General features: G+C 41.2%; 1 long non-coding RNA gene across 4 annotated transcripts in view; it reads right to left on the reverse strand.

Moving 5' to 3' along the window:
- Positions 1–933: 933 nt before the first annotated feature.
- LOC138975231 (uncharacterized) overlaps positions 934–15,934 on the reverse strand; it is a 25,542-nt gene continuing 10,541 nt past the window's right edge. For 2 of the 4 annotated variants that reach the window (XR_011458563.1, XR_011458562.1), the window contains exon 4: positions 934–7,887. This is a non-coding gene — a long non-coding RNA (uncharacterized lncRNA). Of the gene's footprint in view, positions 7,888–12,907; positions 13,027–15,934 lie in introns of those variants that run through there. The other 2 variants (XR_011458561.1, XR_011458560.1) reach the window with 2 other exon arrangements.

The following is a 15,934-nucleotide window of genomic DNA, read 5'->3' on the forward strand; positions in this document are numbered from 1 at the left end:
TTGTTGCAGTGTTGATCTGTTCGGTATTTTAAAGCCAAGTTGTATTCCAACACTCACTAGATCTAGATTTACCTCTTCTGTATTTTGGGGGGTATTCATCGTGCTCCTTCGGGTACTATATAGGAGATATTTCTTTAGCCTATAAGTCTCATGCTTTTGGTATTAGATCTAATCAGCATTTTCAAAATCTTCAAGCCACAAACAATTGTCCTCCTGTTGATACACTTGTTTAGATTTTTTCATTTTAAATTCCGATCTGGATTGCTTGCTTTCGAAGATGACAACTGTTGGACGTCAGCCAGGCTTCTGACAAAATTAACTCTAGACTCACGTACTGCTTCCCTGACAATTTCAAGGGGCACAATGATTTGAGGTAGAAAAGATCGAATGTCAAGTTCATATATGTCAAGCGGATTTGGAATAAATTCGACCCAAAAAATTCGATTTATTCGAACACGCTGAGCTAGATTACGTCCCTTGAATGAAAAAAAAGAAGATTTTGCGACGAAGCGCTTACCAAAGTCAAAATACATTTGTTCACCACAAATTAGATAAATGAGTGGAATACATGGTCCAAAGTTCGATTGGCAGTACTTTGGCGGGTAAGGGGATAGTCAGTATGGAGTTTATGCGACAATGTTCAACTAAAATGTATAAATTTGTTTTTGTAGCCCCACTCCAACAAAGCAAAATAGTGTTTGCAAATCTGTGTGTGTGTGTGTGTGTGCGTGTATGCACGCGTGTTTGTGAGTGTCTTAGGGTTGTTGTGGTTAGCTTAGCTTCTTTGGTTGATCGATCGGTACTTTGTGCTCCGATTTATTCTTCAGGAAAATGAGTTTTCAACTGTCCAGCACACCAGTGATATCTGGAAGGATGCGAGCGACATTGTTAAAAAAAGGTCAGTCGTAACTCATACAGTTGGGCCCTTCTGAGTTGTTTCACCAATCCATGTGAAGTAATCTTTATTTTCCAAATCAAAGAACATGTACATGAATTTACAACGATAAGTCCATTATTGTACGCCAGCTAATCATAAATGGGTATTTGAAATACGACTCACATATTTGTTAGATTCAGCTGTATATTTTCAAAACTCTATGAACAACAATAAAAGACAGATGAAGTCTGGCAGGAATGTCAAAAGTTGAAAACTAATGTTCAACAGTGCCTCAACTGTAACCATGCGTGCGCCTGTGCACGGACCAGACATGATCATGTTCTGTACTAGTGCCAGTCATGCAACACTGCAGCAAGACTGGTTCTGTGCAGAATTAAAGTCGTAATCCCACCCCTCCTGTTTAATACTTGCTTCTTGGTATTTTACTTTTTATTGTACACTTATTATTTTGGGTGGTTGTAAGCTTTGAACGTTTACGTTTTATGATGGATTGAATTTGATGAATAAACATTTGGTGCTGGTAGGTCTGTTTGGTTGTTAATCGCGTGCTTGTGTTCGAAATGTTGTGTCCAATGCAGCGCTACGAGACCACAGTCTGGTGGGGAACAGGGCTAGAGAACATTTTTAGTATCACTTTTACAAGGCTGCTAACAGAATAATACTGAGTGTCTCTTGCATGACACCCAAAAAACAAAACAAAAAAGCATACCAACTAACATGTATAGCAGACTGGCACAAATCATCAGATGACCTTTTTGGGGGCGTTGGTTCAGGTAATAAAAGAATTATTTATTTAAGTAAGTGAATTAAATGTATTTAACGCATTGCCATAGAAACTGATTTTACAAACACAATGCAGACACACACAGAGACAACCAGGCAAACAAATATTAGGTTTATTCCATGACATTTTTGTTAAAGACTACACATACAAATTATACATTTGCCCACCATCTCACTTAACAGATACATGTAAAAATAGGTACACATTAAAAAAATAATACTAAGTCGTGTGAATCATGATAGTTCAATGATAATAAATGTGAATATTTGCCCAGATTTGCTCAAGAGGTGTGCAACCTGACCATGGAGAGTGCAGCCATGGAGAACTGATGGCAGAACAGCTGAAACCTTCGCTGAAGTATACCAATCCTGCCCTACATGTTCCTTATGCTGCCTTGCTGAACACATTGATTTTTGGGTAAACACACACAAAAATTGAGAGTCCATGAGTGATAATCTGCAGTCTGAAATGATTCGCTTTGCTTTTTTATCAGACGCGTATCATTGTGATGGTTTAATATATATAATATATATAAGATATATTTCAGCGAACAAAACATAAACTGAAACAGTAAGTTCAGACTTGATCCAAACACACATTTTCCTCAACAATAGTCCAATGCAAATATGTTGTGGATGTGTCCTTAAATCATTTATAGAATCAAAGAGACACAGGAATTGCTTGCTCGAATGGTTGAAACTGTAAATTTAGACAAATAAAGAGTCTGATCAAAAATACTGTGTGGAAATGTTTAGGTAATTCTGTTATGGTCATATATGTAACACTAATCAGTTGATCAATTTGCAGACGATTTGTCTTCAGTCAATGGTAAGTAGCAAAGGGCTTTATGTTGCCTGAATGGCGGGGTAAAAATAGTCATACAGGTAAAAACCCACTCGTGCTAAAAACATGAGAGAACGTGGGAGTCTAAGCCCAAGAACGAAGAAGAAGAAGAAGAAAAAGAGTGTCTGGGGGTTGATTATAAGTTGGGGTTGATTCTTGCAGCAGGTTCTTTAGCTGCAATATCCCCCATATAATCAAGAGGGTATAAATAAGATATTCTATGGATATGGAAATGGATATGTAAAACCTATGGAAACCATTGGTACAAAACGAACACAGTTAAAAATTATATGAGACTGTATAATTATGTCTACTGGCAGGAACAGCAGCTTGTCCCTGTGAATTTTAATTTTTCTCTACTGAGACTGTTCCCAAGATATATTCTTGCCTTATTGGCTTTGAGAGCTAGCAGGTTGTAGATAGCACCCTCAAATTAATTCTCCGAGTGATTGTTTGAAGTTGCGCCCCCGGCCCCTTGAAAGTGGAACAAATCAAAAAGCTGTATTTATACACAGCTTGGTGGCCCTGAGATTAGACAAATTAGGAAATCACATTCTCAAATTTTGATTGCCCACATTTTTTGTGAGTAAGAGGAAAGGGTAAAGGGTCAACCACTAAATCAATGACAATGTCTGTATAACCCTCAGTACTATAAAGGTAAAAGGTCAACCACCAAATATATGTCTTTAGCCCTCAGAACAAATGAAGCCCAGGCATAGTATTGATCTATGACTTCGAAACACAATTTCATCTTCTTCTTCTTCGTTCATGGACAGAAACTCCCATGTTCACTCATGCTTTTGCACAAGTGGGTTTTTACATGTACGACCGTTTTGACCCCACCATTCAGGCAGCCATTTGCCGCTTTTGGGGGAGGCATGCTGGTTATTTTCATGTTTCTATAACCCACCAAACTCTAATATGGATTACAGGATTTTTTCCATGCGCACTTGTTCTTGTGCTTGTTGTTTTGGATGGACACACACAGGGGAATAAGGCACAAGCAGGTCTGCACATAAGTTGACCTGGGAGATAAAAACAAAAATCTCCAGCCTCCACCCACCAGGAGCGGGAGCTTGGATTCGTAACTGTGACCTTCCGTATAGGACTAGGAGGCCGATGGCTTATCCACTAGGCCACTGCGCTCGTCAATTAACCATTTAATATAAATCATTTAAATCAATGTAAATACAACACTGAGACTTTGACAGACACCTACTTCTGACCAAATGTACACAGTTTTGACCAATCCAATAATGGATCAAGCATGCTCTTCCTGTGCGTAACTTGGTTCAAAAAGAACATGTATCCACAAACATTTATGTTTCACTATTTCTGAGAATGTTTGTGTTTGAATGGAGTGTCCAATTACTGTTGGAATGTTTCTAAGGTTCATATTTGTATTCTCTCCCTGCATTCTGCTGCCCTATTCGCTTTGGACAAGTTATCCCCTGTGTATCATTGCTCCTTCAGTTTATTATCTCCTAATTTGTACCTTCAAACTTCACAAGATCAATAAAGCTGTACTCTTTCTGTAAGACTATCCTGTGACAGATTCTTTTATATAAAAAAACAAGTCGCGTAAGGCGAAAATACAACACTTAGTCAAGTAGCTGTCGAACTCACAGAATGAAACTGAACGCAATGCAATGTTTCAGCAAGACCGTAGCATCGTCAGTCCACCGCTCATGGCGAAGGCAGTGAAATTGACAAGAAGAGCGGGGTAGTAGTTGCGCTGAGAAGGATAGCACGCTTTTCTGTACCTCTCTTCGTTTTAACTTTCTGAGCGTGTTTTGAATCCAAACATATCATATCTATATGTTTTTGGAATCAGGAACCGACAAGGAATAAGATGAAAGTGTTTTTAAATTGATTTCGAAAAACAATTTTTGATAATAATTTTTATATATTTAATTTTCAGAGCTTGTTTTTAATCCAAATATAACATATGTATATGTTTTTGGAATCAGCAAATGATGGAGAATAAGATGAACGTAAATTTGGATAGTTTTATAAAAAAAATTTTTTTTTTTTTTTTTACAATTTTCAGATTTTTAATGACCAAAGTCATTTATTAAATTTTAAGCCACCAAGCTGAAATGCAATACCGAAGTCCGGGCTTCGTCGAACATTACTTGACCAAAATTTCAACCAATTTGGTTAAAAAATGAGGGCGTGACAGTGCCGCCTCAACTTTCACGAAAAGCCGGATATGACGTCATCAAAGACATTTATCAAAAAAATGAAAAAAACATATGGGGATATCATACCCAGGAACTCTCATGTCAAATTTCATAAAGATCGGTCCAGTAGTTTGGTCTGAATCGCTCTACACGCACGCACACACACATACACCACGACCCTCGTCTCGATTCACCCCTCAATGTTAAAACATTTAGTCATAACTTGACTAAATGTAAAAAGGACCACTATCACTACAAGGCATTTTCAGTGTCTTAACCAGCCACGCCTAAGTGAGCAAATTCTTTCCAATAAGGGGAGACAACACCCACACGCATCTTTTTGATCACTGCAATACATTATCTAATAGATTTACATATACACTCTTCAAAAAAGTTAAGGATCACTTTTTGACAAGCACACCACACAAAACAGACAAGACCGAATTCTTTCTTTTTTTAAAAATTATATAATTGAACAATCAAGGAGTAATGACAAACAAAGCAAAGATCGAACGCGGCCGCCACAATTTAGCTAGAGTGGTACAACAATGTGAATCAGTGTGCCCTCCGTTGTGTGTCAGGCATTCAACACATCGTTGGCGCATGGAGTGGATCAGGTTGCATATGAATGCTCTGGGAACTCCATTCCACTCCTGCTGGAGCCATTGCAGCAGTTGACCCAGATTGGCAGGAGGAGGGTGATGTTGCTGTACCCGACGACAAAGTTCGTTCCACATGTGCTCTATGGGGTTCAGGTCCGGGCTGTTGGCTGGCCACAGCATCCTGTTGACCCTGGCCTGCTAGATGAAGGTGTTTACTGCTGCAGAGCGATGGGGAGGTGCGTTGTCATCCTGAAGAATCGCAAGAGGGCCGATCGCTTGGAGGACTGGAACGACTAGGGGTTGCAGGATCTCATTCTGGTAGCGGACACCGGTCAAGTTGCCCACTACATGGTACAGAGGTGTCCTTGGACGTGTGCTGATCCCTCCCCAGACCATCACAGAGCCTCCGCCAAAACGCTGTCGTTCCAGAACAGCGCCTTCTGAAAAGCGCTCTCCGCGACGCCTCCACACTCGGATGCGACCATCAGCAGGTTCCAAGCAAAAGCGGGACTCATCTGTACACAACACCTGAGCCCACTGCTGACGTTGCCACCTCACATGTTGAGTGCACAAGGCTCAGCGAGCTGGTCTATGATTAGCAGTCAGGGTTGTTCCTCGGACTGGACTCCTTGCACCCAAGCCAAAGTTGTGTAAGCGGTTTCGGATCGTCTGACCACTAACAACAGTTTTTTTTTTTCTTTGTTTTTTTTTCGTTTATGGGCTGAAATTCCCACGGCTTTTACGTGCATGACCGTTTTTACCCCGCCATTTAGGCAGCCATACGCCGCTTTCAGAGGAAGCATGCTTGGTATTTTTGTGTTTCTATAACCCACCGAACTCTGACATGGATTACAGGATCTTTTTCGTGCGCACTTGGTCTTGTGCTTGCGTGTACACACGGGGGTGTTCGGACACCGAGGAGAGTCTGCATACAAAGTTGACTCTGAGAAATGAATCTCTCGCCGAACGTGGGGACGAACACATGCTGACAGCGGCCAACTGGATACAAATCCAGCGCGCTACCGACAGAGCTACATCCCCGCCCCACTAACAACAGTGTTGGTGGTAGCTTGTAGGCGTTGCCTAATGTTGTTTGCCGTAGCCATTCTTTGTTGCATGGCCTGCCTCTGAATGAAGCGATCCTCTCTTTGTGTGGTGTCTCGATCTGGGCCGACCAGAACGTTGTCGCTCCTGCACTCTTCCAGTTGCGTGGAATCTCTGTTTTAGTCTGATGATGACAGAGGGAGCCACTGCAAGCCTCTGAGCCACTTGCCTGGCAGCAACACCGTCTTGTAGCCATCCTATTGCCCTTCCTCTATCCAAATCGCTCAGTTTTCTTCGTGGGGGCATATGTTGCTACTGTGCATAATTGTGTCAGCGTGTCAACCTTTAAACACAAGCTGGTGAGCGATGTTCATAGCCAGGACCCTGTTGTAGCACGTGCATCACAACCTTTTGCCCTGGCATGCGTTCCTCAAATTTCATGGAGCTATACAAAACACCCTTTTTCTTCCAAAATGCAGCTTTTGAGAAGTCCCACAAAGGGAAATAACTCTGCCTGCCAAACAAAATTGTAAGTCAAGACTCATTGTTCATTTGTTAATTCAAACACATTAATCTTTTAATTATTATGTCGATGTTTAATTTTTTGACAATGTTTTATAATTAGATCAGTTTTTTCAACCGATCCTTAACTTTTTTTGAAGAGTGTACATGCATTGAGGAAAGTGACAGATTATTCTCTTATTAAAATTCCGTTGTAACTTGTATGCACTACAAAAATGACCTTTGTAATTCCTAGCTGTTATTTCACAAACACATTTCATGGTATTCTGCACAGTGCTTGTGTATCCGCCCTCATGATTATAATGCTTAGGATTGGTGTCATATGATTGCTCTAATTCCAAAAAGTAAATGAGAAGATATTTAACTAAATTTGTCCACAACTCTTCGCAGTAACACGTAAATGAGAAGATATTTAACTAAATTTGTCCACAACTCTTCGCAGTAACACGTAAATGAGAAGATATTTAACTAAATTTGTCCACAACTCTTCGCAGTAACACGAACGAAGAGACAGCTGCAGAAGAAATTGTTACATTTACTTGTGAGCAGCGCAGCACATGGACAGAGGAATAAAGGGTTGCTCCAGGAAGCCATGATAAATATAAATCCAACAACTTTTTGATTATTTTACAACTGGTTCAATGATGAAGTGGTTAGATCCTGTTGCGACATTCTCAGTTACTTAACCTCCTCCCCCCCCCCAATAGTCATAGAGAGATCTCAGCTTAAATCCAAAATTCCAACAAGTAATAATTGTAATAATTATATCCAGCGGGGAAGTGAGTTTACCCAACCGAAGGGTTGGGAATATATCTGGTTGTGTACATTCTCAACTACGCTATAGGCGAGCAGCCATACATCCACAAAATAAAGTGTCTTTCCCTTTCAGCAGCTCATGTACGTGTGCAATGTGCTGGTGTACTCTCACTCCTCTTCTTCTTTCAGGGCACATCTTTTCTGGGTGTTTGAAACTGAGAGGAGGCTGTCATCCAATACCAGCGCCTTGGATTCCTGAAGAACAAAAAGATCACAAAAATAACAAATTTGTTTCAGTAAAATCAGTGAAATCTTATTTTGCAACCAAGGGCAAAGAGTGCTGTCTGCCATTGTCAAAGGAAGACATTACACAAATCGAACATGGTTTTCAGATATAGCACTTGATAACCTACACATTGATACAGTATTTAAATTTCCTGTGAATTTTTTTAATGATCATATGAAACTTGTTTGTAATCATAGGCAATTGTTTCAATACTTTTTTGATAGATTTAAAGGTTTAAAAGTTAATTCTTATCAGGCGTTTTCGTCTTTACTTATTGTTTTTGTATCTGGCTGAAGTTGGCTTTGCAATGTTTTGTTCAGTTCTAACACTTCTCTGGATGGGATGTATGCTATTTTTTGTTCTGCCCCGGAGATCTTTAACTGCTTTCTCATTTGTTCAGTTATGGTAATCATCTGCACTTCTTTCCACAGTGACATTATTTTTGTTTTATTTGGATGGAGAGAAAAAAATGTACTGACAAAATTGTCGTCTTTTTTATTTTATCTCTTTTTACATTCGATGCTATGTTAAAAGTGCATTTGATTTCTTTCTGTCTGTGCTTTTTGTCTTGAAATTGCTAATAACTTCTGCATCTTTTGACCAAATTACTTCATACTAACCTTCACCCTGCTTCGTGGGTCGTGGACGACCCAGAGCCTCACAAAATCGTATTTATATCTCTGAAACTATTTGGAGTTTTTAAAGGCTGACATAGTCCTATTTGATTAGTTTAATTACATCCAGGGCTTTTCCCATTGTTGCGGGGTTGTATAAATTAAGCTTCCTGCAAAGTTTTAGGTTTGAAGTCCTCACCAATTACGAGAAATAACTATTTATTGCATTGTTTAGCAACAGTTCTCCAAGACTTGGGCTACTTTTAGACCGTTGACCTCACTTCGTGACGTTTCGTAAACCAAAGATGGCATTTGAGACTGTTCTGTTTACATTTGACACTATCAACACCACTTTGCAATACTGAAATAATTTTTTCTGTGTTTGAAAGCTACAGCCAATCGTTATTATATCCCCTTAGATACAGTTTTATAACATTATTGGCACATGTAAACAATATGAATTAATTAATGAACGCTACGAGTATGGCAGCCTTTAATTGAGATTTCATGTAATCTCCAATCACCATGCGACCTTCCCATTGCCCAACTTTTGAAAGACTATCTTTCTAATCTAAACAAACAAATAAACGATGACGCAATTTGAACTACACAGTCCGGATGATGTTGGTCGTGGACGACCCATATGGTAAGGAATTTTAATAATAATAATAATAATACGAGAATTTATAACGCGCACATATCTTACCACAAGGCGACTCAAGGCGCACTCATACACATTCTTTCGCATTAACAACTCATGCACACTCATATAATAATAATAATAATACGAATATTTGTAACGCGCACATGTCTCACCAACAGGCGACCAAAGGCGCACATACACTCATTCACACACACGGAGACTTAAAGTCATTAACACACACACACCATCAACCATTAAATATGTACAGTTATTCAGGGTGGGATGGGGGTGGGCAGTGTAGAATGCATGGATTATTTGGAAAAAAGGAATGTCTTGAGTGCAGATTTGAATGATTCGAGGGACTGTTGTTGACGGAGGGGGAGAGGTAGTGTGTTCCATTGGCTAGGTGCTTGGAAAGAAAATGAGCATTGACCTGCTGTTTTGAGTTTGGTGTGGGGGATGTTGAGCTTAAGGGAGTCGGCAGATGATCTGAGTGCTCGTGAAGGGACATATAGAGAGAGAGAGTCGGAGAGATAGGCAGGGGCGAGACCATGGAGGCATTTGTAGGTGAGAGTGTTGATTTTGTATGTGATACGGGCAGGAACGGGCAACCAGTGGAGCTGATTTAGGAGGGGGGTGATATGGTCTCTCTTTTTCTTTCGTAAGACAAGACGGGCAGAGCTATTTTGAATGCGTTGGAGACGAGAGATAGAAGAAGAGGGAAGACCAGTCAAGAGAGAGTTACAATAGTCAAGACGTGAGAGAATGGTGGAAGTGACCAGTTTGGCGGTAGCATCTGTGGTGAGGTACTTGCGGATAGTGGTGATGCGGCAGAGTTGGAAGTAGCAGGTGCGAGAGACAGAAGAGATGTGTTGTTTCATGGAAAGGGTGTTGTCTAGAGTGACTCCGATATTTTTGACAGCAAAAGACAGCGGGACAGAAGAGTCAGAGAGTTGAAGAGAGTACGTGGCTTTGGAGAGTTTGGATGTAGTGCCTATTAGAATGGCTTCAGTTTTGTTGCTATTGAGCTGAAGTTTGTTTTCTGTCATCCAATTCTGCACGTCAGTGATATAGTGTCAGAGATAGAGGAAAGAAGATATTCAGACTGGTCAGGGGAAGAGCTGTTGTAAAGTTGAGAGTCGTCGGCAAAAGAGTGGTGGAGAACGTTGTGTCGGTCAAAGATGTGGTCAAGAGGTTGAGTGTAGAGAGTAAATAGTACAGGCCCAAGGACTGAGCCCTGAGGGACTCCGCACTCAAGCCTGATGGGGTCAGATTTCAGTTTGTCAATCGAAACAGTCTGGTAGCGGTCGGTGAGATAAGAAGAGAACCAAGAAAGAGCTGTGCTATGGATACCAAAGGTGTGCTGAAGGCGTTGAAGGAGGATGTTGTGGTCGACTGTGTCAAAGGCCGCTGATAGATCAAGTAGGGCGACGGCAGAGAATTCAGCTTGGTCAGTGGCAAGGAGGAGATCATTAGTGATTTTGAGAAGGGCAGTTTCGGTGGAGTGGTGAGGACGATAGGCAGATTGAAGCGGAGAGAGAAGATTGTTGCAAAGAAGGTGAGAGGTTGAGTTGTTTCAGGAGTTTGGAGATGAAGGAAAGGTTTGAGACAGGGCGGTAGTTGCTGAGAGTGTTTGGGTCAAGCGATGGTTTCTTCAGTAGAGTAGAGGTTTGACAATAGCAGTCTTAAAGGAGTTGGGTACAGTGCCTGTTTGCAGAGAAGTGTTGATGATTTTGAGAATAGAAGGGAGGGGGTCAGGAAGACAGTCAGAGTAGAGTTGTGTGGAAAGAGGGTCAAGGTCACAGGTTTTCAAGGTCATTTTTTTTAGGACTTTCTCCAGGTCAGTGAGAGTGGGGGCTGAAAGTGTGTGAAGGGAGTGCCTGTAAATGCAGGAGGAGTTTCAGAGTTTTACGTTGTTTATCCCTATTCAGATGGCGTGGGTCGTGTATGACACATACTTTTTACGTTGAATCCTTAGGAAATTATGGGTCGTACACGACCCACATAATCCGGACTGTGTAGTCCAAAGCATGATCTGGTGAAGGTTAACGTACATTAACTTCAGCTATGCAGTCCGCTGATTGACACTTTTATAGGTATACAACCCACACACCCCCTTTCCCAGATCATTGGTGACCTAAAAACAGCAGTTATAGCTAGGTTCAGGACAAACCCTAGACATGAAAGTGCTTTTCATTCACAATTTAGGATGGATAATTTAAATCGGAACACATTTGTTTTACCTTCGGACAGGAAACTTTGTGGAGTGGTCATGAACAAATTTAAATTCATGCACAACTACCAAAAATGCAACCCTAAAATTAAAGAATGCTAATAACTCTACATCTGTTGACCGAATTACTTTATATTTGGAAGACATAAATATCAGCCTATGCATGACCCTTCCACAAATTGACAATTATATAGATCAAAATTAATGGTCTGACGTTTGTGCAATTTCAAAAAAGGTTACCGAATTCGGCGATCGACTCAACAGAACAAGGTTTGACATTGAGCGGCAGCAATACTTACCTAATCTGAACCCTCCAGACCTTAACCTTTCGGATTATCTGAATTTCTGAGTATACACAAACACCCCTTAGATCATCAGTGACCTGAAGAAAGCAGTTACAACTAGACTCAAGGCATTCCCCAAGCAAGAAAACTGTCGTCTGATTGACAATTTCGGAGGTGTAATTTGGAACACATTTTGGAGAAAAGGTACATGTCGTACCATTTTACCTACAGAGTCAAAGATGTGTAGAATGGTCATAGACGAACTAAAGTGCATGCACAACAACTATAAAAAATATTTGCCAAACTAAAATGACTGGAAAATTGTAACCCCTTTGTTGTGAAGTGACACTTCATCCATGGGAAATGCCCTGATCCTGCCTGTAATTGCTGCAACTAAGTCACTGATTGTCTAATGTTGATTAAGGTATACTATGTTATACGAATTACCCCAAAGGTAACAATTTGGAGGGCAAAATCAGACACTTTCACAGAGTATGAGAGTTACTTGCCTTGGGAGTTTGCTTGCACTTGCAAGAGATCTAAAGCGAGTTTCTCTGCACTGATCGTTAGATTTGAATTTAGAAAACAACCAAACTCATCGATTTTATATGGAGATTAATGTGTTCAAGCCTGTAGTTGCTAGTTTAAATGCAGTATGTTTGTATTGTTTCGTCTAGAGATGTACATTTCGTACATTAGAGCGTTCGGAACCTTTCAATCGCTAGCTCATCAACCTGTGAGCTATCGAGGATTCAGGCCCATTGTTGGGTAAGTAATTTTGGTTGTTGGTTAAGTTACCAAAAATGATTCCCCCCTCTGCTTCTTTCTCTCTGTAAATGAGTAGGGCTAGTTATTTTTCGGTAACTTACCCAACAACCAAAATCACTTACTCAACAACGCCCCCCCAAGACATTTATTTATTTATTTATTTATTTATTTACGAGGATTTATATCGCGCACGTATCTCAAGGCGACTCAAGGCGCATGTTACCTATTGACATTTTCAAGACCCTGTTTTCTAAGATATTCTGGTCATAACTTATGTAAGTTTACTCCCATTGTAAGACCTGATTTTTTCAGGGTTTTGAAAATCTTAAAAGGAGGATTTCACTACCTATGACCGCCACCCCCAATCCCCAATGTTCAACGTTAAGCTTTTTGTCCACAGCCGGCCGGCCATTCGTCCGGCCAAACATACCGACTGACAGTGAATCCTAATACTACTGGATTACTCCTTTTAACTTAAGACATGTTTTATTTTACTCACCTGAGCAATAAGATAATCAATGTGCCCTGAAGGACCTCTATCGCATTGGTACTGGTAGCTCTCTCACCTATGACGTAAGATAAGACAAACTATGAAACAGCAATATTTTGTCTGATTTATTTTACGTATGGCGAAGGCGAGTCGAATGAGCATTTGCTTTTCTTGTTGAAAAATTCTAAGGACACAGATTTTCCTCTCAAATCAATGCAATAGAGAAAACTAGAAAGACAAAGTGTGTTGAGATCTTCACTTTTATTTTTAAAAAGGATACATATATCACTATGCAATTCTAACGTTTTCAAAAATTGATATCACTGAGGGTGCCCAGGTTATGCTATCTGCATGTAGTAATTCTTTCTTTCTTTCTTTGGTGTTTAACGTCGTTTTCAACCGTTCAAGGTTATATCGCGACGGGGAAAGGGGGGAGATGGGATAGAGCCACTTGTTAATTGTTTCTTGTTCACAAAAGCACTAATCAAAAAAATTGCTCCAGGGGCTTGCAACGTAGTACAATATATGACCTTACTGGGAGAATGCAAGTTTCCAGTACAAAGGACTTAACATTTCTTACATACTGCATGTAGTAATGACCTAACACCACAGGTGTAGCAGTTCTCTAGTCTGGTTGGCCCAGTTATATTTTGTTTGTTTGTTTGCTTAACGCCCAGCCGACCACGAAGGGCCATATCAGGGCGGTGCTGCTTTGACATATAACGTGCGCCACACACAAGACAGAAGTCGCAGCACAGGCTTCATGTCTCACCCAGTCACATTATTCTGACACCGAACCAACCAGTCCTAGCACTAACCCCATAATGCCAGACGCCAGGCGGAGCAGCCACTAGATTGCCAATTTTAAAGTCTTAGGTATGACCCGGCCGGGGTTCAAACCCACGACCTCCCGATCACGGGGCGGACGCCTTACCACTAGGCCAACCGTGCCGGTCTCCCAGTTATATGACAGTAAGCGTACATGGTAGAGTGATGCCCTGTCAATGTCATGTAGTCTCAAACTTGAACAGAAATCCCAAACATCATTATCATCATTCCCATAACAGTTATAGTCAACAATAATGTCAGCTCTGAATAAGAGTTAAGACAATGAAAAATAAAACGAAAAAAAACAAATGACCTGTATCCATGAACTTATGAAGAGCAGCTAAGATTCTCCCTAGCTGTAAGCTGTAAGCGTTCAAACAAAAGGATGGATTCGTTGTATGTAAAAGCTCGGTGGTCTGAGATCAGATTCTGGCCGTGCACAGGATGCGGATGGTAACATAAATAATTTGTGTAGAGTAAAAACAATCACAACTGGCCATACATTTAAGGCTGGAGTACACTTTGGAAAGTACGTTGGAGTAGCCTCCCTTCCCGGATTTAGAACGTGTTTCGTGTCGTAACAGATTATCCACTTATTAGCCATATCCGTATGCAAAATAATGAAACAAACATTAGGAAATGGCAGACGTTTACAAATATCAGTGCAATAAAAACAAGTCGCGTAAGGCGAAAATACAACATTTAGTCAAGTAGCTGTCGAACTCACAGAATGAAACTGAACGCAATGCAACGCAGCAAGACCGTATACTCGTGTCACGATCGGGTGACAGAGACCAGGAAAGTGTCACTCGGTGGAGTGCCTGTTCTTGGTCGAGTATGATAGAAAGCGCCTGTACGTGATATTGGGCTACAGCAGAGTTTGCTGACAGTGCTCAACTAGCACGGATGTTTTGTAGTGCACGAGTTTCACAGTGAGGGTTTCTGCTGTCATAGGGCTGACGGTTTTTCGCTGACAGCGCGCACGGGATTTTCACGGATTGAGGTTCTCGTGTCTTTTTTCTGCTTGGGAGGCAGAATTGTGTATAGCTGGACTGGTTTTGTGACAAGGTCAGTCACGTGTTATTGGCTAGGTTGTCTGGGAGAGACACAAGGGCGGCGCACTTGACACCCAGCGGCAGAAGGGGAAGGATCTAATACACAGTTTCTAGAGTATGATGGTTTTTCACCGAATATTGTATTCGGCACTCTAGGGGAGCTTCCACCGGTTATTTCCTTCACACTGCCACATATTTTGCTGAGGACAAGTCGTCAACATTCCTTCGTCGGCGATGGCTTTCGCATAAGGATTCGACAAGGGGTTCTGGAGGTTTTCGGTCACTGTTGACGAACAGAGGCTGTTCCAGGGAGGAGGCGGACTTTGCTTCCATTGAGAGTACAATCATAGGCTTTTGAGGTAATAAATCATTATTTAACGCTGTTGATGAGTCTGTGTTTTGGAATGAAATACTCTCTGTTGTTCTTTCCAGGTTAGCGCATAATTTACTCTCTGTGACGCTAAAATACTAATCTGTATATGGTTTTTGCAGATAGGGAGAGAAGGACGGAAAATGACTGTTTTGTTGTTGTAAAAAGTCCGTTTTGTGCAGGCCCACGTGCTCGATGAGATATTTAAAGATGACATGTTTTAAGGTGGTGGGTGAGGGGTAGCTGACATGTTTAGTGCACCGATGCTTTCTGTTTGCAGCCTTCGTTCGTTTCGGTTCGTTTTCCTGTAACCGCTGCACGGCTGCCTTTGGCGGGACACTGCTAGCTGCAGACGTTGGAGCTGGGACCTGAGGAAGCTACGCTAACCGGCTAACCAGCGGACCGGCTAACCAGCGAACCGGCTAACCAGCGGACACGCTAACCAGCGAACCGGCTAACCAGCATACCGGCTAAGCAGCAGCAGCAGAGATAAAGCTAAGTGCACCATGTCGTACGCACCCCGTTGACCACCGTTGTCTTTTCGTATCTATGATTTCATTGGAGTAGTGACAACGTGGGGTGTGACCCCTGCACGAACTAGAGCTTTTCGAACAGAACATTCGCATTTAACTATATTTACACGGGTTCAGCGTGTTACTATAATTTTCTATATACTACTGGCATTTTGTCAGTGAACACTGTTTTTTTACGTGTTGAGAACGTAAAAGGAA

The sequence above is a fragment of the Littorina saxatilis genome, linkage group LG9, assembly GCF_037325665.1.
Source record: "Littorina saxatilis isolate snail1 linkage group LG9, US_GU_Lsax_2.0, whole genome shotgun sequence".
NCBI classification, from domain to species: Eukaryota; Metazoa; Mollusca; class Gastropoda; order Littorinimorpha; family Littorinidae; genus Littorina; species Littorina saxatilis.